The 25,483-nt window shown below is 48.6% G+C and overlaps 1 long non-coding RNA gene across 1 annotated transcript; it reads right to left on the bottom strand.

The window, feature by feature from the left end:
- Positions 1–5,744: 5,744 nt before the first annotated feature.
- Positions 5,745–25,193, bottom strand: LOC129395038 (uncharacterized). Its single transcript, XR_008622521.2, has 3 exons — positions 24,706–25,193; positions 23,066–23,181; positions 5,745–14,375 (listed from the first exon to the last, which is right to left on the bottom strand). It is a non-coding gene; the product is annotated as an uncharacterized LOC129395038 (long non-coding RNA).
- Between the last annotated feature and the right edge of the window lie 290 nt (positions 25,194–25,483).

Below are 25,483 nucleotides of genomic sequence, written 5' to 3' on the forward strand. Positions count from 1 at the left end.
AGAAAGAGAATGCTGTGGTTAGGCTCTGTGTCCCCACGCACACCTCATCTTTAATTGTAATCCCCATAATTCCCTGTGTCAAGGGAGAGACCAGGTGGAGATGATTGGATCGTGGGGGCAGTTCCCCCATGCTGTTCTCATGATAATGAGTGAGTTCTCATGAGATCTGATGGTTTTATAAGGGGCTCTTCCCCCTCTTCGCCTGGAACTTCTCCTTCCTGCTGCCTTGTGAAGAAGGTGCCTTACTTCCCCTTCACCTTCTGCCATGGTTATAAGTTTCCTAAGGCCTCCTTAGCCATGCTGAACTGTGATTCAATTAAATGTCTTTTCTTTATAAAGTACCCAGTCTTGGGCCCTTCTTTATAGCAGTATGAAAACGGACTAATACAGAGGGCCAAGGGGAGAGATATATATATATATATATACACATACATACATATATATATATGTATGTATACACACACACACATACATATATATATATATATATATTCACATATATATATGATTGTACTGGAGGTTCAGCCTGCTACCCTGGCCACTTTGAACTCCTCATGTGTACCAGTCCATTCTCACGCTGCTATAAAGAACTGCTTGAGACTGGGTAAATTATAATGAAAAGAGGTTTAATTGATGCACAGTCCCACAGGGATGGGGAGGCCTCAGGAAACTTACAGTCATGGCAGAAGCAGAAGCAAACACGTCCTTCTTCACATGGTGCAGGAAGAGAGAGAGAGAGGAGAGAGAAGGTAGGTGTTGGCTCAATAAATATTGAGGTTGAGAAGTCCCGGGATCTGCTGTCTGCAAGCTGGAGGCCCAGGAGCACTAGTGGTCTAATTCTCATCTTCATTTCTGTGACTGTCCCCGTGGTTCTCCTGTTGACAGACATAGTTGTGGCCTCCATCACTTGCTGTAACTAGCGATGCTGTGCGATAGTCCTGTGCATGTCATTGTGAGTGCATAGTGAGCTTTGCCCTGGCATGGGCATTTGGAGGATGAGTGGCCAGGGCATGCATCAGAGGTGATTCAAACTTTGCTAATTATTGTGCAGTCTTGGGGAGAAAGGTACAGCTATGCCAATTTCCCCTCCCGTTGCCAGTACGTGGTTTCTTATCTTTCCTTCACTCCTCACTCAGGTTTGGTATTGCCTTTTCAATTTTTATAAATCTGATTGATGTGTGATAAAAATGTGATAATAAGGTTATCTTATTAAGTATAAATGAGATTAAATTCTTCTTATGTGTTTTTGGGCATTTAAGTTTCCAGGTTTTTGAATTGCATATTGATATCTCTTATCCAGTGTCTTTTTCCTTTTCTTACTGATTTGCAGAAATTGTATATTCTACATGAAAGTCATTATTGGTTTTATCAGATAAAATAGCTTCCACTTTATTATTTACGGTGGCTTTGCCATATAAAGTTTTAAATTTTGAGGTAATGAAATATATCATTCATTTCCTTTAGGTTTTGTGCTTGAGTGTTTTATTTAAGAAGTGAGAATAAGAATTACAAAAGACATTTTCCTGTAAGATTTTAAAGTTTGTCTTAAAGAACATTGAGCTCTTGCTGCCATCTGGAATTCATTTTTGTGTGTGGTTTGAGAAAGGGATAAAGTTTTATCTTCCCATATGGCTATCCAGTTGCCCCTGCGTCACTGATGGAATAGCCCACCCTCATCCACTTGTTAGTAGTGACACCTGCGTCTGTGCCAAGCCGTGTTTGGAAATGTTCATGGACCCTGTCTCCTATCCCATGGTGGATTCATTTGCTCCTGCACCAACACCATGAAAAGATATTTAATACTTTATGCTGTGCCTATGTCTTTATGTGGGCAGGTATAAGCTGGCCACAAGCATGTCTTTGTTTTGCCTGCCTGCCTGCCTTCCTCCCTCCCCTCCCCTCCCCTCCCCCTCCCTCCCTCCCTCCCTCCCTCCCTTCCTTCCTTCCTTCCTTCCTTCCTTCCTCCCTCCTATGAACAGAAGGCTCTCCTAACTCCCGAGGCTGGGTCACATGCTCCCAGGTAGTTCAGCCACAGAAGCATTTTCACAGATTCCCTCATCAGTGTCCAGCACTGGGTTCTATATTCTGGACGGGCGGGATCCCTGACTGTCCTGCCTGTCCCTGTCTAGCTAGGGTGTGGCCGGATGTGTGACGTGTCAGACCCGTGTAACAGTTATTTATCAAATGCATGTCACCTAGTGGGATGATGAGGCCGTTCCCATCTTCCTACGGGGTACCAGACACTCTGCTGTGGAGCTGAAATAAGGGGATAGGTGCCTCGTGGAGCTTCCTCTCTAGGGGAAGATCAGACCTGGACCCAGCAAATGTTAATAACAAGAACAAAAATAATGTGAAAACAGCTGCCCCTGAACTATGACTACAAGCCAGACACTGTCCCGAGCATCTGAAATGTATTAACTTGATCCTTGCACAATCATAGGAGGCCAGGTGCTTTTTAATTTTCTCATTTTCAAGATGAGAACACTCAAGCACAGAGGGATAAGCAACCGACGTCAGATGGCACAGCTGGGGTCTGAACCCAGGGGCTGGAGTTGGCACTTCTAACCCCCAATGCCCACTCCCAGTAACACCGGCATGTGTATGTGTGTGTCGACGTACATATGTGTGCATGTATGTGTGTAATATGTATGTATGTACATATGTGTGTATACTGAATATATACTTGTATTTTTATTTGAAAAAGTAGTACCTCAGCATGGTTAGTACATCAAACAATTTAAAACACTGTATACATAAAAGCCACCTGAGCGGCTCTGTCCTTCCCGGAGGGAGGCATACTTCTTAACAGATTTTTGTCAGTCCTCATAGAGATCTTGCCTATACTGGGCAGTATAAGTATCTCTGTATTTCTCTGCGTGTTTCTATATGTAAATTACCCTTTAAAAGGCACTCGCAGTAGCATTATATACACCGTGTTTAGCATTTTGCTTTTCTCATTTAGCAATATATTTTGGAGCTATAATTCTAATCCATTGTTTTTCTTGATAGCTCCATGATGTTCCATAAATTATTTACTCATTCCCATAATGAGAGATACTTAGATTGGTTCTAGGCACTTGTAATTATAACAAAATGGAAATCTTTATAATACACATTTGCTCTTAGGAGGCATGTGTTTGTGCAGAGTCAGATTTTACATGTAGAGTGCTGAGACAAACAGTAAGGACATTTTAAAACGTGACAGATGCTCTCAAATCGCACTCCAAAGAGGTTACAGAGAGTCTCACGGTCAGTAAAGTTGCGTAAGGTGCTCGCGCCTGCTCCTCCTCACCAGCCCAGCGCGCCGTGGGTCGGCCACACGGAGGCAGAGAGCATCACCGGCCTGGTAACCTGCATTTATTTAACTTCATGTGGTTTGAACACTTTGTATTCTATTTATTGGGAGTTGTGTTTCCTTTGCTGAGAACCACCTTCTTCATTGATTTTTCCACAAGGGTCAGTTGTTGGTGTTTCGGATATTTTTATACAGTTTTATCAAGAATGTATTTTAAATCATTAAAAATTGCTGTTTTCACACTTACCGGTATAATTTGTTAATTACATTCCAAATATTGAATCATTTCTGGTTCCTTGAAAGAACCACACTTAGCATAGTGTATTTTTTCATGAACTTTTGAGCCTATTTGTTAATATATTCTGTAGAATTTTTGCATCTGTATTCAAAAATGAGATACATTTTTATGTGTGTGTATGTAATATTTTGCTTACACTTGGTGAAAACTTGAAAGAGAAAAATTTCTGAAAGTTTAAATAACTTCCATATTATTTATTTTTTGAAGCTTTGCTAGAATTCAGTAAAGAATTTGCCATTTGTATGGCAATAGTGACTTAGAAGTAACCAATGGGCAACTTTCTCAGTTCTGTATATGGCAATTGGTTGACTTAGATTTTCAATCGCATCCAAATAAAATTTGGGTCTCCTTCTGGATCTGTACATATATGTGTGTAGGCATATATATACACACACACATCTACACATATACATTTATATTCTTACATAATCAGCTATTTCTTCTAGCTTTTCAGAGCATTTATATAGTGCTGAGAAAAATATATTTAATCTGTCTGTATTTTTTATTTCCTTAATTCCTCATTTTGTGTTTGTATATTTCTCCTATGTGTCTGCCTCGTGTAATTAACTTTGATACTGTATATTTCATAGGATTTTTGTAAAGAAGCATCTCTGGAAATTATTTACTAACATGACTTGTTAATCTTTTACATGTCATTAGTTTATACTTTCCCTCCTTCTGCTTTCCACATCTTTATTTTGTTTTCATTTTTCTGCTTTTTAATTTCATAATTAATTACTGACTATTTTTGTTGAGAATTTGTGACACTGATGGTGGATAATTTTGCTGTGAGCCTTGTGCTGATAGTATGCTGTGGCTAGAAGAGCGCCACACTTTTGCTTCTGTTCTCTTTCCTCCGGGACTTCTGCAGTCTCAGGTGACCTGAGAACACCTTGAGCTGTGTTTTGTGTCTAAGCCCATGGTCATTTTCTGTAGGTAATTCACAGCGTGCGAGAAGAAGCTGTGTTGCTTGTTTTCAGGGTGGAGTTGGGCTATGCAGCTGCTCATCCTCCTGAGAACGTGTCACTCTGTCCTCCACAGGCTCACCTGCTTCTGCTCACTTGGCCTCCTGGGTGAGCAGAGACAGGGAGATTCCCCTTTAAAGCAGGTGTCTCCGGTGCCTGCAGCCACACTCCTGCCTCTGCCCTCCTGCCTGAGGCGTTCTCCAAAACCCTGGCAAGCAGGAGTGGGGAGCAACCCTCCAGCCCTGGAAAATGGGGTTGGACGCCAATGCTGCAGCCTCCCACCTCAAAGGCACAACTTCAGTGCTGGAGAGGCTGAGCAGCGATGCCACACAGGTGGCCCACTCAACAGCTCACTGCAGGTGGCCTCTTACCCCTCCCGTTCCCTGCCTCCCAGGCTCTCCTGTCCCACACCTTGCTCCTGGCCCTGCTGCAGGGGAGTCCAGTTTAGACTCAGGTGCATGGGTCTAGTTGCTGCATTATTTCCTTAGGTTTTGAACATGGGGAAGTCTCCATTTTTGGTGCTTAAATGGCAGAGCTTTGCCTGGGCTCAGATCCTGTCTCCTCCTTACGTGGCTCCTCGTCTTCTTTGGGGCTTCTTCGTCTGGGTCACAGCCTCTCCAACACTCACGTTGCCATCCCAGCTCCCTCTTGCTTGCCTTTGTCTGGATGGCTTTGCCACACGTTCCTGGATTAGTTGATCACACATTTCCAAATGTCTTGTAAATGTCGCCTGATCATACACGTGCGCTTTAGTTGTTTTACTCTTACTCTGAGAATCTTGTTTTAACTGGTGGATGTTTCTTACCTGCACTTGCTGCTGTGATCCACGTCTGACCCTAGTCCCTTGACGTCCTCTTGTGTCATATCACCACTTCCAAACTCCCATTGCTTTCGGCCTTCTGCTCCTTGGTCTGCTTTTTCTTTGGGAATGGGTTTCCTTTGGGAAATTTGGAAAGTTAATTCTGCTTGTTTTTTGTGGTTGCCATCTTTATAGCTTTTAGTAACATTTTCAGAGTCTATTTCCACATTTATCAACTCTTAACAATTAACCCCTGCTATGTAGGAGAAAATCAATTCATTTCAGTGTTTCCCAGATATTGTGACCATTTTCTGATTTTTCAGGTCATTTGTTTGCACAGAACTTATAACGGTTACCTTTATACCTGTGAAAATCTAAAATGTGGCCTTCTATGCTTAAGCACTATTGAAAGTCTCCTAGCTGTAAGTTAAATGTGTCAGGGCAGTTACATTTGTTTCTACCTCTTGCCCTGTGTGATATGTATATATATGTAACTTTGTGAAAGTTTTCATATGCGTCGTCTATTATATTCATCAGTATATCTAAATATAACATTGACACTGCTTAGGGCTGGGTTTGCACTGGCCTGGCCTTAAGTTTCATGTTAGTGGCCTCCTCGCTCACAGCCAGGCCTTCCTCTCTCCCTGTGCTTCCTGGTTCCAAAGCCCTCGGTTCTGCTGCATCTGCACCAGGGTGTGCCAGCTGCCTCGCCAGGGCCTTCTGCCCTAGTCTCCTTTCAAAGCAGCCCTTCCATTTAAAAAAAAATAACTTTATTGAGATGTGATTCACGTGCTGTACACTTTACCCTTTTCAGGTACACAATTCGGGGGCTTGTAGTATATTCATGGAGCTTTGCAAAGATCACAACTATGTAATTTCAGAACATTGTCATCATCTGGAAGGAAATCCCATGTCCATTTGCAGTCACTCCCTGTGGTCCCCTCCCCCTGGAACCCAGTGATCTGCATTCGGTCTCTGAATGTGTCTGCTCTGGGTGTGATGGAGTCATGTGATACAGGTACCTTTGTGACTGGCGGCCCTCACTTAGCATCCATTTTTCTTTCTTTCTTTTTCTTTCTTCCTTTCTTTCCTTCCTTCCTTCCTTCCTTTCTTTCCTTTCTTTCTTTTCTTTCTTTTTCTTCTTCTTTTTCTTTTTTTTTGGACAGAGTCTCTCTCTGTCACCCAGGCCGCAGTGCAATGGCACAGTCTCAGCTCACTAGTTCAAGCAATTATCCTGCCTCAGCCTCCTGAGTAGCTGGGATTACAGCTGCGTGCCACCACATCCAGCTAATTTTTTTGTATTTTTTAGTAGAGATGGGGTTTCACCATGTTGGCCAGGCTGGTCTCGAACTCCTGAACTCAAGTGATCCACCCGCCTTGGCCTGTGCTGAGATTGCAGGCGTGAGCCACTGCTCCTGGCCAGCATCACATTTTTGAGTTCATCCATAGCAGAGCCTGTCAGTACTTTTGTGAGTCAAGGTTGTCCAGAGAAGCAGAACAAATAGGAAAAGTGTGTTTGTTTGTTTGTGTGTGACTTATCATGAGGTAGTAACTCATGCAATTGTGGAAGCTGAGAAGTCCCACCATCTGCCGCTTCCAAGCTGTAGACCCAGGAGAGCACCGCAGGGCCATTTGGAGGTGGCTGGAAAGCTGATGGCGCAGATTCCACTACGAGTCTGAGGACCAAAGAACCAGCAGTGCCGAGGGCAGAAGATCGATGCCCCGGCTCAGGGGGTCAGGCAGAGCTAACTCAACCGCCCCTCCCTGTTTTGCTCTGACAGACCCTCGACAGATTGGATGGCACCCACATGGAGGGATCCATCTGCCTTACCCAGTGCACCAGTTCAAATGCTAATCTCTCCTGCAAATGCCCTCACAGACAGGCTTAGAAATACTGTTTATTTATCTATTTTTTTAACTTTTTTTTCTTTTGAGACAGAGTCTCATTTTGTCTCCAGGCTGGAGTCCAGTGGCGCGATCTCGGTTCACTGCAACCTCTGTCTCTCAGGTTCAAGCAATCCTCCTGCCTCAGCCTCCTGAGTAGCTGGGACTACAGGCGCATGCCACCATGCCCAGCTAATTTTTGTATTTTTAGTAGAGACAGGGTTTCGCCATGTTGGCCATGGTTGTCTTGAACACTTGACCTCGTGATCGACCCACCTCAGCCTCCCAAAGTGCTGGGATTACAGGCGTGAGCCACTGCACCCGGCCTATCTTTTTAACTTTTAAGTTCAGAGGGACAAGTCCAGGTTTGTTACGTAGGTAAACTTGTGTCATGGGGGTTTGTTGTACAGATTATTTCATCACTCCAGCACTAAGCCTAGTACCCATTAGTGACTTTTCCTGATCCTCTCCCTCCTCCTACCCTCCCCCCTCCAACAGGCCCCAATATCTGTTGTTCCCTCTGTGTGTCCATGTGTTCTCATCATTCAGCTCCCACCTGTAAGTGAGAACAGAAACACGGCTTAACCGGACCCCTGGGCATCCCTCCACCCACTCAGCTTGAAACCCAGAATTGGCCACCACCGTACTGTATTCATTTTTTTATTGCCGAATACTATTCCATCGTGGGGATAGGCCTCACTATTTTCACGTGATGGGTATCCGGGTTGACTCTGCTTTTTGGCTACTATGAATAAAGCTGCTAGAAATGTTCACGAACAAAGGTTTGTGTGGACGTAGGTTTTCGTTTCTCTTGAGCATCTCCCGAGGAAAGGAACCACCAGGCTATGGTAACTCTGTGTTAGGAAACTGCCAAACTGTATTCCAGGGGGTCGGTACCATTTTATATTCCAAACAGTAACACATTCAAGTTCCAGTTCCTTCACGTTTGTATCAACACTCATTATTGTCTGTTTTTATTTTAACCATCCTATCGGGTCTGAAATAATACCTTATTATGTTTCGACTTGTCAACCTCTAATTATTAAGATTTTGAGTAGCTTTTCATGTGCTTATTGGCCATTTTTATGTCTTCTTTGGATAAATTAATTCAAATCCATGCTTATTTGTGTTATCTTATTGTGTTGAGTTATAAGAATTATTTATTCTGAATATAAGTCTTTTATCACACATATGAATTTCAAATATTTTCTCTGATTCTGTGGATTATCTCCGCATTTTTTATACTGTTCTTGGAAGCACAAAAGTTGTTAACTTGAAGCACAAAAGTTGTTAATTTTAATGATGTCCAATTTATCTATTGGTTTTTTTCTCTTTGGAGGCTTCGGTGAGGTTTCTATGAACCAACTGTGCCACCCAAAGTCACAAAGCCTTACTTCTATATTTTCTTCTAAGAGTTCTACAATATAAGTTTTAGTACTTAAGTTTAGGTCTATAATTTGTTTATTTATTTTTTAGTTTTTATTTTTTTAGATGGAGTCTCAATCTATTGCCCAGGCTGGAGTGCAGTGGCCTGATCTCAGCAAACTGCAACCTCCACCTCCTGGGTTCAAGTGATTCTTATGCCTCAGCCTCCAGAGTAGCTGGTACTATAGGTGAGCACCACCATGCCTAGCTAATTTTTTTATTTTTAGTAGAGTCAGGGTTTCACCATGTTGGCCAGGCTGATCTCGAACTCTTGACCTCCGGTGATCCACCTGCCTTGGTCTCCCAAAGTGCTGGGATTACAGGCATGAGGCACCACACCCGACCATAGGTCTAGAATTTATTTTGAGTTAATGTTTGTATATGGTGTGTGAGGTAGGGATTCAGCTTCATTCTTTTGCATGTGGATATCCAGTTGATCCAGAAAAATTTGTTGAAAAGATTAATCATTTCACATTGACTATCCTTGGCAACTTTGTTGAAAATCAATTGACCAAAAATGTAAGAATTTATTTTTGTACTGTCAAGTTTATTTATCTACAGACAACGTCCTCATGCCAGTGCCTCACTGTCTTGATTACTGTAGCTTTATAGTAAGTTTTAAAATTAGAGAAGGTATGCTCTATTCTCAAAAATGTTTTGGCTATCCTGGGTCACACACATGTCAATATAAAATTTAGAATCAGCTTCTCACATAAAATTCCCTTCAATAATTTCTTCCAATAATGTTTTCTGGTTTTAGTATTGAAGTCTTATAGTTCTTTTGTAAGCTTTATTTATTTTTGATGCTACTGTAAATTTAATTGCTTTCTTCACTTTATTTTTGAATTGTTTATTGCTAATATTTAAACATATAATTGAGTTTTGTATATTAATCTTATATCCTGCAAACTTGCTGAACTCCCTTATAAATTGTAATAGGTGTTTAGATTATTTATAATTTTTACATAAAAAATTACACCATCTTCAAACAGAGATATGTTTACCTCTCTTTTCAAATTTGGATATCATTTATTTCTTATTCTTGCCTAGTTTCTCTGGATAGATCTTCCAGTACAACACTGAACACATGCAAAGAGAGTGGACGTCTTTGTTGTTCTGTTGCTTATCATATAAAGAAAACATCCACTCATTCACCATTAAGTATGATGTTAACTGTGGTTTTCTCATAGAAGCCTTTTATCTAAGGTCGAGGGAGCTTCCTTCCAGTCCTTGCTTGTGGAGCCTTTATTTCTCCTTCATTTCTGAAGAATAGCTTTGCTCAATATAGAATCCTTGATTGACAGTCTTTTTCTTTCAGCCTTATGAATATGTTGTGTCACTGCCTCTGGCCTCCATTGCTTCTGATGAGAAGTCAGCTGTACATCTTAGACGGCTTCCTTAAACACAATGACTCATTCTTCTCTTGCTGCTTTCAAAGTTCTCTTTTTGTCTCTTTCAACCATTTGACTATGATGTGTCTAGCTGTGGATTTCTTTGAGTTTATCCTACTTAGAGTTCATTGAGCTTTTGAATGCATAGACAAAACTTTTTCAAATTTGGGGAGTTTTGGCAGCTATTATTTTAAACATTTTTCTGTTCTACTCTCTGCTCCTTTGCTATGAAGTTTATCATGCATACAGTAGTATGTCTGATGTTGTTGCATAGGTGTCTGAGGCTCTGTTCATTTTTGTCCACTCCCATTTTTTCCTGTTTCTCAGGTTGAGTAATAAAAACGACCTATCTGTAAGTTCACTTACTCTTTTTTTCTGTTAACTCAAACCGACAGTTAAGCCCCTCTAGTAAATGTTTTCTCTGAGTTATTGTACTTTCAATTACAAATTCTTATCTCTCTTTTATAAATTATTTCCCTTTATTGATATTATCTATTGAGTGAAACATTGTTCTCATAATTTACTTCTTTAGACACAGTTTCGTTTAGTTCATCGAAGATAAGTCATTGCCTAATAAATTCAACATCTGGATTCCTCAGGGACAGTTTCTAGTTAATGCTTTTATTATTGCAGAGAAGCATCTTTTTTTTGTTTCTTTGCATATCTCAAGTTATCATTGAAAGATGGGCATTTTAAAAAATATTATTTGGTATGTCTGGAAATCAGATTCCAACTCTTTCCTAGAGTTTGTTATTATTTGTTGTTATTTTCAGTGGTGCTCCTTGTTGAGTAATTTTCTGGACTGATTTTGAAAAATCTGTATTCTCTGTTGTTTGTAGCCACTTAAGTTTCTGCTCAATTCATTTAGAATTCAGTTACTGAGGCCAGCACAGTGGCTCACACCTGTAATCCCAGCACTTTGGGAGGCCAAGGTGGGCAGATCATTTGAGGTCAGGAGTTCAAAACCAGCCTGGCCAATACGGTGAAACCCCGTTTCTACTAAAAATGCAAAAATTAACCGGGTGTGGTGGTGGGTGCCTGTAATCCCAGCTACTTGGGCGGCTGAGGCAGGAGAATTGCTAGAGCCTGGGAGATGGAGGTTGCAGTGAGCAGAGACGGCACCATTGCACTCCAGCCTGGCAGACAAAGCAAGACTCCGTCTCAGAAAAAAAAAATCAGTTACTGAGTGGACAGTCTAACCTTAAAAATCTTAACCCTTTTCCCATTTAGAAAACAAATGTGCAGCTCTCTGCCAGTGCTCATTTAATTTTACATAAACACGCTCTTTGAGGCTGAAGTAAATCTGACTGATTTGCAATGTGAAAATAAAATATAAAAACCGTTCTTGGAGTTATTTCTAAGCAGAACTACCATCAGAATTATCTGAGTCATCAGAATCCTCTATTTTGAAAAAAAAATCAGATGCATCAAATGACTCTTCTGTGAACAACTGTTTGAGAACAATACTAATGTCACACATAGGAATACTACATTTTCTAGGATTTGACATTTTCAGTGATTGAGAATTACTACATTTTGTAAATGGAAATACCACTACTAAAAACAGAATGATATACATAGAATGATGTCTTTTGTTTCCAAAGTCGATATACTACAGCAATGCAGAAATAATCATGAAAGCAACATTATTTTGTGGCAAAGTTGTCTTAAGGTAAATACTGCAGCCACAAGCACCACTGGCGAGTATTCTCAGTGCAGACAGGAAAGAGTTAAAGCAATAGGTCTTCCAGGCTTTGCTGAGCAGCTCTCTGTGGAATGGGATATGACTTCAATACCTGTTCAGGCAGTTACGACTCTGCCTTAGCCTTTGCTTCTTGCTTTTGGCCTGAATCTCTCTCCTTTGTGACTCTGCTCAGCTGTGACAAAGGGATGTGGCCACTGCACACCCCACTGTGGCCCACCTGCACAGGTGCATGTCTGTGCCGTTTGCCTGGGTGGCCTTCACTCTGTGATCCAGAGCAGCATGCAAGGACATTGTCCTGGCCTAGAGGTCGTGGGCGAGACTTCTCTGAGCTCTTGGAGAGTTTGGTCCCTTTGCTGAGATCCATAACATTTTGCAGATATTTCTCACTGCCTTTCACACTTTGCCCAGATACCATTGTGTTCGACACTTTTCATCACAATCCAAGGTTTATGGTTCTGGTTGGCTCTGGTCTCATTGGATGTGCTTTTTTTCCTCTTTATGTTTTATTCATTTTGTTGTTTGTATTTGGCTTTACTTGGAAATGGAATAGAAATCTCTCTGACCCATTGTGTTACAGCAGAAATGTACTCTGATCACTATTTTAAAAGAAGAAGAATTTTCCAATGATAAGCATGGCTGGCTTGGGGTGGAGAAGAACAGGATACAGAAGAAAAAGAGTCTGAAGTCAGGAAAATGGGTTCCACGTTTTTGTTCTGTGCTGACTTAGCCAGGTACTGTGTGGACAGCATACTTGGCATCTTTATACTTGAGTTTCAACTCCAAGAAAGTAAGGATAAAAAAGTATCAGGTTTCAATGAGAAAACACAAGCCACTAGTACAATGCTTGTCATGCTGGGGCCCCTGGGTAAACTATGTCCCTTATGTTTAGCAACAATAAAAGACATACATCACCAACAAAGCACACAGAAAGCACCACTCACTGGAGGACCGAGGGAGAGACACACAGCACCCACGGGCTCCAGGCAGTCCTAGAATCCTGCCGGGTGGACTGCCACGACTCCTGACCTGGGTGAGCAGCTCTGAGAGGAGCCCCGTCCTGCTGTGTGACCGGAGCCGCCCTGTGGGTGATTGCTGCACCGTGCTTCACTCCTGGGAATTTCCTCTTCTTCCCTTGTCCTCTCATACACACTCAGAGTCCCGGGACTGGAAAGTCTTCACACACTCCTCAGTGCAAGGTTGGAAGCCAAGGGTTGCTGATGTTTAACGAATGCCTCTAAGACACACCTGCAGGCCCATATGCATTGCTGTGCTATTAAAAATAATACACGTGGAAACAGCTTAAGTGTCTGCTGACAGGTGGACTTAAAAACTGTGTTATAGATGCACAGTGGAGTACTTTTCAGTCTTAAAAATAGAAGGAAAGGCCAGGCATAGTGGCTCACGCAAGTAATCCCAGCACTTTGGAAGGCTGAGATGGGTGGATCACCTGAGGTCAGGAGTTGAAGATCAGCCTGACCAACATGGTGAAACCCTGTCTCTACTAAAAATACAAAAATTAGCCAAGCGCAGTGGCTCACGCCTGTAATCCCAGCACTTTGAGAGGCCGAAGGAGGTGGATCACCTGAGGTCAGGAGTTTGAGACCAGCCTGGACAACATGGTGAAACCCCGTCTCTACTAAAAATACAAAAATGAGCTGGGTGTGGTGGCAGGTGCCTGTAATCCCTACTACTCAGGAGGCTGAGGCAGGAGAATCACTTGAACCTCGGAGGCAGAGGTTGAAGTGAGCTGAGATCATGCCACTGCATTCCAGCCTGGGTGACAAAGAAGAAAAGAAAGAAAGAAGGAAAATCTGCCATTTGCAACAACATAGATGAACCTGGGGGACATTATGCTGAGTGAAATAAGCAGATGCAAACACTGCACAGACTCTCTTTAGGTGGAATCTCAAATGCACAGATGGAGGCAGAGATGCAGGCGATGCGGCCAGGAGCCCAGGAATGGTAGCAGGCACAGAGGCTGTGAGAAGTGAGGCACAGATCCTCCTGGAGGCTCCGGAAGGAGCCAGCACTGCCGATGCCTGGATTTCAGCCCCGTAGGACTAATTTTGGGTTTCTCTCTTCCAGAACTGTAAGAGAATACATTTTCTGAGGTTTTAAGCCACCACATCTGGAGTAATTTGTTGTAACAGCCAGAAACTGACCTCCAGGGCATCAGGGCGCTGTCTGGCCTCTCCTTCCTCCTCCTCCTCCTGCCAAAGTCAGTGCCATATGTATTTGTTTTGTTGTTGCTTTTCTGTTTTTCTTTATTTGTACAGCAGCCCTGAACTTCAAGGTCATAATCTCTATAATCAGTCAGAGTAAGCACCCGGATCCATCAGCCAGCCCCAGATTTCAAGAGCTTTAACACACAAAGCACAGGCTTCTGACCATGTTGGATCACTGCAGGGGCAGTGTTGTCCACCCCTGGTTGGTCATCCCGAGGGCCAACCTTCTTCCCATGCAGCCCGGGCTCCTCGCCATCCCTGGAGTTCTCGGGGCTCAGCCAGCAGATGGAAAGAGACGGAGCTGAAAGCTCTTGGTGAGACTTGGGGGTCAGGGTAAGGGTTGGGGATGGCACTGACTCCTTGTTCGCATTCACCAGCCAAGTAAGATCTGCAAAGCAAGCTCGAAAAAGTCAGTCCACTAAGGCCCAGGAGGAAAAAGGAAGGGCCAGTGGCTGAGGCCACCAAAAGGTTTGAGCAAGCTGAGTGACCAGGGCCTGGGCTTTGACCCCCAGCTCACAGCTCTGTGAACTCATCTATTTCTGTTATTATCATGTATATTCATAACTAATACTTTAGCTCAGCACCTAATTTACAAAGGTCTTCCTTCAGTATCTCATATATTAATACAACTAATAAAAATTAAATGCCGGTAAGGGCGTTGCAGGTTACAGAGCAACTGTGCCTCCACGATTTCCTCTATCTGGCCTTATTAATTCCAGCCTTTATGAACCGGGGGACTTTGGAGAGTCACTTTCCACCTCTGAGCTGTGTTTTCTATTAGCAAATGGGGATCGATATCTGCCAGCCTCTCCCAGGGCGGTGATGAGTTTCCCGCTGCCTGGGATGGGATACCTGAGATAATTCAGACAACAGCATGCCCTCCTCGGAGCTCCCCTCCGCTCCAGGGATGGCAGAGCTACCCCATGCGGCAGGGGCCCAGCGAAGGCAGGGACCAGCCTGGCCCCAGCAGTAGCTCACCCCCACAGGCCGGGCCTCCAGAGGCCCAGCCAGCGGGACACCCTGCCCTGGGAGGCTCAGGTGCCTGGCGGGAGTAGGCCTGGCCTGTGAGCTCTCACCGTGTGTGTCTCAGCCTAGTGGGCGCCCCCGCCCCCCGAGGCCGGGTTTTCCCTGCCTGGCCACAGGTGCAGGGGAGACTGAGCAGCCACAGGCAGCTCTCATTCAGACTCAGGGGGAGGCGGCCGGAGAGTGAAGTATTTCCCCAAAATGTAAATTGTATTAAAAACAAATCCATACCTCTAGAAGGACTTTGTAATAAGAAAGCAATAAATCAAGTTGGGAAGCAGCACTCCGGGTGGGAGCAAAGGAATGCGGCGCAGTGTTCGGGGTGAGGCAGCCTCTCCCATACCCCGCCCTGGCCCTGGAGGTCCCTGTACAGAAGGCGCCCGCAAGGCACTGTCCCCGGGGCTCAGCGTGCCTCTCTACAGGCCATCCCACTCATCCCCCTGCTCATTCATTCACTCCCAGGTTACCTACAGCTTATCACCAACTGTGCACAGTACTCACTGCTGAGCATACAGTGACCAGCAAATAAGGGTTCACCTGTCAAAAGTTCACGGAAGGGAGACATGCAGTGAGTGAGGGTTCGGTCCAGGACGAAGCATTGAGCTGTGCAGGAGAAGACGGCCTCTCTGTGCCGCTCTAAAGGAGCTGCTGTCTGGTGGGGGAGGCAGGCAGAAGCCAGGCAGTGACATCCAGGAAGCCCCGAGGCCCAGGAAGCACAGCCTGAGGCAGGGTGGTCAGGGAAGCCTGCCTGGAGGAGGGGGCAGCCTAGCTGAGGATGAGTCCCTCCAGGGAAGAACTGGGGGGAAGCAGAGACACAGAGGGGGCCCTACCATGAGAAGGGCTCCCTGCCACAACTCTCCTGGTGCTCAGGCACATGGTTGGAGTCCTTCAGAGGGTCCAGCTCACCAGAGGATGCCCAGAGTCCCAGAGTGGGTCAGGCCTCTTACCGCCAGTAGCGCCTCCGCTGTGCCATGCTGGCCTAAGTAATTTCGGGCTTACTGTGTAGGTGGCACTAAGATTAGATCCCAAGTCAGAGATCCCCATGGTGTAGTTTTTCAGGGAAGATGAGAAAACTAGAGCACCATGCGCGTGTCATGAGACTTCCTCACTCCGGCTGGTGCACTCTGGTTTGCAAGACCCTCGTCTATCACCTGTGGACTCCCAGTCTTGTGGCGTGTCCCTGTTACGTGTTTGACGGGTGGGGGAAGTGAAGTGTACGGGGCAGAAACGGCCCACCTGGTCTGCCAGGGCCAGCTGTGCAACTCGGGTCAGGTACTCAGCCCTCTGGGCACCAGCTTCAGGCTCACACACTGCAGACCGAGGCCTGAGTCAGGGCTCACAGTAGGAGCCAGGGAGAAAACCGTGCCGGGCCCAGGCTCCCATGCCAGCCACGCTGGAGGGGTTTTCTGGGTGTCCCGAGGTCTGGGCATGACCCTGTCACCCTTCCCAGGACCTGGACTCACTGCATGGTGCTCCCAGGTAGGAGTGGCCCAGGCATGAGGGTCCCTCTCCAGCAGGGCACAGGGTCCTGCCTGCCTCATATCCCACAGGTGTCTCTACAGCTTGAAAGAGGAGCTTGGGTCCTGCAGCCGTGCCCTGGATCTTGGTCTCTCGGTCTCTCTTCTTTGCTCCTGGGGGCAGTGGGTGGGGGGGGGGGTGGTCGTGGGAATGACAGGGCTTTCTGGGCGTGTACTCACCCACCCGGGAGCCTCAGAGGTGGGAGAGGCCTGGGGAATCCATGCGGATCCATGCAGCGGCACTAACTCCTGGGATCTGGGGTTGAACAGGTGGTTGGCCCTTCTTTAAAGCAAGTGCAGCATTCCTGCCACTGCCCACCACAGGCGATGGCCTCGCTGGGGATTTGCCGTCCTTTGGGGCTGGGATCTTATTTTTCTCCGAACTGTCATCAGGAGGGTTGGTCATCCCGCACCGATGCTTTCCAATTTGGAAAGAGGGAGAAGCAAGTGATCGGTGAGGCCTTTAAAAGTTGGGTTGGGAGGTTCCCCAGATGGATTCTCTTCTCCCTGGAACACCACTGGGTCGTCCTGGGCACTGCAGGCTGGGTTGACTAATGGGGTCAGGATCCTGTCCTGACTGCAGGGTGAGGGCCATCGTGCAGGTGGCTTTGGGGGGCCGTTTGCGGCCATTCCGAGGGGCGCCCTACGCCCTCCCAGGTCCCCATCCCTGTAAATCAGCAGCTTCTAGGGAAGTTCCTTTTATGGGGACAGGACCCAGGAGGGTGTACAGTGCCTCTCAGGATGGCCTCTCTCCGCCTCCAGAGCTGACATCAGCGGTGAGAGGCATCAGTTCTCCAAGGCCTCCTGGCAAAGTCAGTTTGGAGCCGGAGTTCTCTGTTTCCAGCCGGAGAGCACCAGCCTGGGGCGGCAGGGTGAAAGGTCACAGGAGACAGAAAGAGGCTCCCAGAGGAGCAAGTGCAAGGCTTGGAGTTTTACGGGAGACAGCTGGACTGCAGTGGGCAGTGTGGGGCCGACGGCCAGACATCAGGCACCACAGAGCTGACCTGGGCAGCCTCAGAGAGACCCTGTCATGGCCCGACCCACCCCAACTCAGACCCCACCCTCAGGACACTGTAGCACTCCCCAGGCCACACCTCCTCCCACAAGGCCCAGCTTCCAGACCCTGCAGATCCCAGGGGGTTTGGCAGGGCCCTGCTCTGCCTTCTCTGAATTGCTGGGCAAGCCAGGCCTGGCTGCAGACAGGAGGCCCCAGACCTGACATGAAAAGCCACTGGAAGTGGAGGGCCTGGGGCCTGGATCACTGCTGTGGGCGCACTTTGCCCTCTACATGCACGCAGCTCTACGTCTGAGATTTCAGAAGGCCGGGCGGGGGGGGGGGGGCTCTCATCTACATCCGAAGCAGGGGCAGCTGTCCCCCCAATCTGATCTCAGGGCTCACTCACTAGAGAGTGAAACTCCATCCAGCCTCCAGCCCTGCCTGTCGGGGCTAGATCATCACCCTCACCACAGAGATTTCTGAAGAGAGTGCAGGAGAGTCAGCATCCTGTTGAATAGGTGCTGCCTATAAACACAGGGGGCCGTGCTGCAGGCTTGGAGGGCCTCCCCTCCATCCCTCCTGGTCCTCATCACCAGGTCCCTCCCCTTAGCTTAGTCCAATTCCTGCCTCTTCCATCCTCCTGGTTCAGTAATTAGTTGCTAGAATGCCGGGTGGTGCACAGTGATGAGGAGAGCTGGGCACACAGTCAGCACCCAGGACAGCAGTTGCTTGCCCACGTTTATGGTCACAGGGCACTGGGCTCTGGACAAGAAGACACACATGCTGATGTCGGCCTTCGAAGAGCAGAGACTGGGGCCCCTGGAAATGGGTCTGGGGCCCGGGAGGTGCGTTCTGGAATCTTCTGTGAGGATCCAGCCCTGCCTTTGCCATGTGTGAAAGTGATTGCTTCCTCCTTCAGGCCTTGCTCAGGGCTCCAGACTCGGTGGCCTTCTGTTCCCGTCCAGCTGAGCTCTCACAGTCTGCCTTGCTCTGCCCCACCCTCGGACTCGAAGCTGAGTCAAGGCCCTTTCTCTTGGGGCCATGGGCACCGTGATGGGGGCGCTTCACCAGCCTGGCACCACAGCATCCCCCATGCACAGCCTGGTGCTAACACAGAGTAAGCCCTCTTCGATATTTGTGATTGGACACAAGGATGACTGAGTGACTATCTGTGGTTGGACACAAGGATGACTATCTGTGGTTGGACACAAGGATGACTGAGTGACTATCTGTGATTGGACACAAGGATGACTGAGTGACTATCTGTGATTGGACACAAGGATGAGTGAATGAGTGAATAACAAGAGATGGTCGAGGTGATGCCCGATAACGCTCCCAGCTTAGAAACTCAGTGGCTCCTAATCTTGCTAACTTGTGTCCAGGCATCCAAAGCCCAGCCTGGTTTTCCTCACAGGTCAGGGAGATGATTTGAGAGGCTGTAGCAGGGCCACACACTCCAGAATGTGTCCCTTGTATGTGAACTGCTGCACCTGAAATAACACCATTACTCACACAGCTCTCCCTAAAAATGCACCGATCTCTAGAAGCAGCATTACTTAGAGCTGAGAGCAGTGTGCATTCTGGGACAAGCAGAGCTTTCTGGGATCAAAACTCAGCGTGGAATGAAGCCAGTTCAAGGTCCAGCCAGACAAAGCTCTCAGTAAACGTCCGTCACAGGGGCCAGACAAAGCTCTCGGCAAACATCCGTCATGGGGTAACCAGCACAGGGAAGTGAGGGGAGTGGACCAGTCCGTTACGGCACAGAGGGTGCTGGCACCTGCGTTTTCACTGGCCATCCTCTGGGCAGGGAGAGAAGCATCCACTGCTTCCCTACACAGTGTCCAGCAGGCGGGGCCCGTGAGCCTCCCTGGCTCAGCTGAGCAGCCTGGGGCTCCCCTCCACCAGGCTAGGAAACCCTCCTTCCACAGGCTGTGGCCTGGTGGGAGGGCCCTGTTGGAGACTGAACTGTGTTGCTGAAGTTCTCATCCCTGGAACCTCAGGCTGAGCTTATTTGGAAATAAGGTCTCCATAGGTGAAGTAGTTAAGATGCAGTCACACTGGAATCCAGTGGGCCCTAAGCGTGAAACGCCTGGTGTCCTCAGAAGAGGAGATAGAGGCAGATGCCCTGGGAGGGCCACACTGCAACCACGACGGAAGCAGAGACGAGGGACACCAAGGATGGCGGCCTCCAGGGGTGGATGGCGGCCTCCAGGGGTGGACAGCAGTCTGGATGGACTCTCCCACAGAGCCCTCCGGAGGAACCCGCCCTGCCGACACCTTTTCCCCGAGTTCCAGCCTCCAGAACTGTAAGACAACACCTTTCTGCTGTTTTAAGCCACTGAGTTTGTGTTAACTTTCCCAGCAACCACGGGAGGCTGATCCCGGGCTGTTTCCTCCCCCAGAATCCCACGGCTCTTCTTAAAGTGTACATTTTTGGCACTGCAGCCACCCAGATGCCTGTGGGAAGTTTCTCCAAAGGCCCTAACTGCCCCCTGGGTGTGCCCTGTCTCCTTTGCCATCAGCCTGGGACGCTGCAGACGCCCTTGCTAGAGGTCAGCTGGGCCCTGGCTGGAGGGACCCACTCAGAAGGAAACTCCGTTCTCTGCTTTCAGAGCTGGGTCCCTCCCGAGCATCTGGCCCAATCCGTCTTCCCACTTCCCTCCTCCAGTCCCGTTTTAAATAGAATCCATCAGCAATCAGAGCGTGAGGCCATCAGCCCAGCTCAGAAGCACAGCCCGGCTCCACGGACGCCAATGGAGGGTGTCTCCCGCCGGAGTGAATGGCTGCCCGGCTGCTCCAAACAGCTCGGCTCCCCCTATGCTGTCCCCCTTCTTAATGGCCACGGGTGTCCCCAGAGCCGAGAAACTGGGGCAAGGAGTTGTCGTGCAGTGGAAAGATGGGTTGCCAGGCTCTGAGGGGCAGAATACGCTTCCCGCGTCTTGAGCAGGTTCTACTGGAGGGCCAGAGCAGGAGGCACGACTGGAGCTGAGAGGCTTCGTGTCCAGCAGGTACCACTGCAGCTCAGGCAGGCAGGACCCAGCTGGAAGCTGGGAGGCCTCACACACGCGCCTCCATACACCCATCTGTGCCTGCCTCGTACGGACATTGTGAGGATCACAGGGAGCAGGGGTGGAAGGACCCAGGACACCACCAGGTACATCAGCCCAGGAGGCTTTGTCTCCAAGGGTGCCATTGCGGCTCAGACAGGTGGGACCCAGCTGGCGGCTGACCACGGAGCCCCAGCAGACTGAGGCGGCGGCCCAGGGCTCCGTCTGGAGGGAGCAGGTCTGAGCAGGTGGTGCAGGGACAGGAGGCCGAGGGCTGCATCAGAATCTCAGGGAGCGTGGGGGCTTCCACTGCTCTTTCCGGTCCTGGGGGCTTGGATGGGGCCCAGAGCTGGGTCCTTCTCTGACTTCCCCGGTGACGCTGCCTCATAACCAGTGCCGCGGCCAGAGGCTCCTGACCTGTGTCTAGATGCTCCTTCTGCCCTGTCTGCCCCGTATGAGGGATGGTTGTCCCTAAGATCCTCCTGACAGCCCTCGGGCCGTCAGTGTGCGTGATGTACCTGGTGCTGGCCTAAGTCCTTCCATCCACGCTCCCTGTGATCCTCACAACATCTGCACGAGGCAGGCACAGATGGGCACGTGGAGGTGTGTGTGTGAGGCCTCCCAGCGGTGGGGATGGTGCTGGTCCTGGCCCGGGCAGGCTGACCCTAAGCCCATGTGCCCAGCACTGAGCATCTCTGCCTCTGAACCTTGCCCCGCACTGAGGCCTGCCCAGGATAGCCGGCCCTGCCCAAACAGACCTGTGTGGCTCTGAACTTTGGGCTGTGCTGGCCCAGCGCTGGAGGAGGCGTGGTCTCCAGGTATTCCCTGTGGGAGTCTCTGGGCGCCCTTGGTGTGGCAGCTCCGAGTCTCTGGGTGGGCTCAGGCAAGATTCTGTAGCCCAGGCTCTGTGTATCCTGAGCTTCACCCCCAGACCAGACCTGGCTGCCATGAGGTGGGGTGGGGTTCTTGCAGCAGGGCATACGGGGGGAGGGAGACTTGAGCATAAGGATCAATGATATCACAGGAGAGAACAGGACAGGAGACAAGACGGACCCACAGAGCTTGGGGCCTGGGGAGAGGACATCACTGTTTCAGGGAAAAGTGGATGTCCGGTCCCTCTTCAGGCTCTCTTGGAAGTGTGGGCACCAGCACTTGCAGAGGCCCCACCAACTCCTTGCCCCCGTGGTGCAAACCTCCGCTGTGGGGGCTTGGGCTGGCGGCACAGGCGTGGAATCTGTCCAATCCTCAGAAGCCCCCGCGCTTGGTCTGAGGCTCGCTGTCCTTGACCTGCAATTCGTTTTTTTTGAGACAGAGTCTCGCTCTGTCACCGAGGCTGGAGTGCAATGGCGTGATCTCGGCTCACTGCAACCTCCACCTCCTGGGTTCAAGCGATTCTCCTGCCTCAGCCTCCTGAGTAGCTGGGATTACAGGTGCCCGCCACCACGCCCAGCTAATTTTTTTATTTTTAGTAGAGACAGGGTTTTGCCTGACCTCAGGTGATCCGCCCGCCTTGGCCTCCCAAAGTGCTGGGATTACAGGCATGATCCACTGTGCCCAGCCTGTCCTGCAATTCTTAATAATTAACAATATTGAGGTCCAATGGGACAAACGAGTGGGCAGAGAAGATCCATGAAATACACACGCCCAGGCCCCTCAGTGCTTCATTTGCAGACAGAATTTGTGATGCCTCAGGAGCGCAGACGTCTCATAGGCCCACAATGGGTGGGCGTTCCGTGAGGCTGCACGTCAATGGAACACGAACTCCTTAGGGCCACTGAAGGCCACGCTTTACAATCAAACCAGAAGCCACTTCAAACTCAGAACAGAAAGAAGCCCGTGTTCCAACAAGCATAAATGGCACAGGGACCCGATTGCACCTGTTTTTTACTCCTGATATTGTGTTCATGATACTAAGTGAAATAAAAATAGTTGAGTTTGTTTTGTGCGAGGTCTCTAGTGCTTTGCTGAGAGCAAAACACACACACATGCACGTGCCACGAAACATGAATTGTAGAACTGCAGTGATTCCGCCCAAGAATGAAGTGGTCTTACCTCTGCGAGTGCAACTGGTGTGTGTAGTGGGGGAACAATGGTCAAATTCACACTATTAAAGGTTTTTGGCTGGACACAGTGGCTCAAGCCTGTAATCCCAGCACTTTGGGAGGCAGGCGGATCACCTGAGGTCAGGAGTTCGAGACCAGCCTGGCCAACATGGGGAAACTCCGTCTCTACTAAAAATAATAATAATAATAATAAAATAGCCAGGCTTGGTGGTGGGCACTTGTAATCCCAGGTACTTGGGAGGCTGAGGCAGGAGAATCGCTTGAACACCCAGGAGGCAGAGGTTGCAGTGAGCTGAGATCGTGCCATTGCACTCCAGCATGGGCAACAATAGCGAAACTCTATCTTTAAAAAAAAAAAAATATATATATATATATATATATATATATATATATATATACACATACATACATACATACACATACATACATACCAACAGAATTCCTAACAGGTGAAGAGGAAGAGCTGAGAGGCCCAGGAGCATATTTCAGCTGAACTGTGAAGAGTTCTGACCCCTGCACTTCTCTCCTAGGAGTCCGCACCTCCGTCCTAAGGGAGAAACCAAAGCCACTCATCCTGTTCCTTGTGTAGCCCCCTCACCAGGCTCCCCACCGTGTCCATCTCCTTCAAAGGGGAAAAGTCTGGAGGTGGGTAGACCAGCTGGACAAGTGTTGGCAAAGGCCTGGGAAGAGATGGTGTCCCCAGATTATGACCAGAACCTCCAGGGTGAGGACGGAGATATCGTGCCCCTCTGAATGACATTTAGAAACTGTCCTCTGCTCCGCTCCGTCACCCGGAGAGGACGCTGGGTTACATTAACACTTTATTGCTCAAGACTTTGCTTTCAGTAGATGTATAAAAAGGAAGAGAAAGGTCGTTAGCAGCTATGGAAGGTATGATCGGCCAATGCAGGAAAATATCAATATCCCAACAATATTGAGCTCCTGTTTCTCAAACTGTAAGTGAGATAATGGGCAGAAATGAGGAGCATTATCGGGCATCTCCAGTGGGCACGCTGGTGCACACAGCATCAATCCACAATGCCCGTGGATGTCCCCTGGCAGGGAAATTACATAATGCTGAGTGACAGCTGACACACTTATTGCCTAGAGGGAGCCCACATTCCAAAGGCAGGAATTTAAAGTCTCCAGCTGAGGAACGAGCCGATTTATAGCCCATTGCTCAGGGTTTTGACACACAACTTTGCACCTGCTATTCTGCTAATGAGGGATGGCACTCAAATCCTGAGAGCATGTGTCCCCACAGAGAACCTTACATGTCTTGGCAAAATTAAGATGACTTTGATAGGGACACATAGCAAATGCTTAATGACTTTTTAACCTTTTATGACTTTAGTGGCTGGAACTGCCAGACAATTGATCATTGCATTGACCTGCAGAGATGAGGAGGAAGAGGAGGGGAGAGCTGCTGGGTAGGAGTTGATCTGCTTGGCCCCTCAACAGCTCAAAATAATGCCTGGAGCCTCAGCACAGATCCCAAGCCGGAGCCTCAGCACAGATCCCAAGCCTGGGCCTCATGATGCCGGTGTTAGATACCCAGGTCCCTGTTGCCACTTGTGGGACCCGCAACAAAGAGTGGGACCTAAATCACAATGAACGCAAGGGGCAACAGCACCTGACGCTGCACCCAGCTAGAATATTTGTCCTCCACTCCAGCCTCACTCCCTCCTCCAGCCTCACCTCCCTCTCCAGCCTCCCCCCCACTCCAGCCTCCCCTCCACTCCAGACTCACTCCCTCCTCCAGCCTCACCTCCCTCCTCCAGCCTCACTTCCCTCTCCAGCCTCACTCCCTCTCCAGCCTCACTTCCCTCTCCAGCCTCCCCCCCACTCCAGCCTCCCCTCCACTTCAGCCTCACTCCCTCCTCCAGCCTCACCTCCCTCTCCAGCATCCCCCCTCCTCCAGCCTCACCCCCTCCTCCAACCTCACCACCTCCTCCAGCCTCACCCATCCTTCAACCTCATCCCCTCCTCCAGCCTCACCCCTCCTTCAACCTCACCCCTCCTCCACCCTCCTCACACCTTCCTCCAGCCTCACCCCGTCCTCCAGCCTCACCCCTTTTCCAACCTCCAGGCTACTGAGAGCGAGACATGGGCGTGAGTGACCTGGGGCTGCCATAACAAAACCACACCGTCCAGGCAGCTTAAACAGCAGAAATTTTTTCTCTTGGTTCTGGAGGCTGGAAATCCAAGATCACAGCATGGGCCGGGCTGCTTCCTTATAGGCTGTGAGTGACAATCTGTTCTCTGCACCTTTTCAGCCTCTGGTGGCCTCGGGTGCTCCTTGGCTTGTAGATGGTTGTCTTCTCCCTGTGTCTCCTCTCACCACTGTCCCTCCGTGCACGTCTGTCTGTTTTGCCGAAGTTTTAATGAGGATAAGAGTAACTGGCTCGGGCCCCATCTGCTGACCTCGTCCAAACCCGATCATCTGCAGAGACCGCTCCTCCTACATGAGGTCACACTCACAGGCCCTGGGGTTCTGCCTTTAGCATCTCTCGGGAGACACAATGAAAACCACAACACAGGAGGTTTTCTCCGAAAGCCGTCCCCAGCACTGGAAAGAAGCTTCCAGATTGTATTCCTCTATGTGTTGGCACCAAACTCACCACTTCGAGGGAATTGTAGGTTTTGTTCCCGACACCCAGCATTTACAGACTGTAGATGCAACAGACCTCAGAAACGCAGACGCCCACGTCGTACAAAAGTGATGGTAGAGGACCCCGCTCCTGCTTCGACTAATTAGTCAACTCTGGGGTGGGAGCAGAGGCACCTCCTGGGGGCACATAGGACAGTGGAGAGCTGAGTCATGATTTCCGTTCCCTGGCCTGGGGCTG

This window comes from Pan paniscus, chromosome 23, assembly GCF_029289425.2.
Source record: "Pan paniscus chromosome 23, NHGRI_mPanPan1-v2.0_pri, whole genome shotgun sequence".
Classification (NCBI taxonomy): domain Eukaryota; kingdom Metazoa; phylum Chordata; class Mammalia; order Primates; family Hominidae; genus Pan; species Pan paniscus.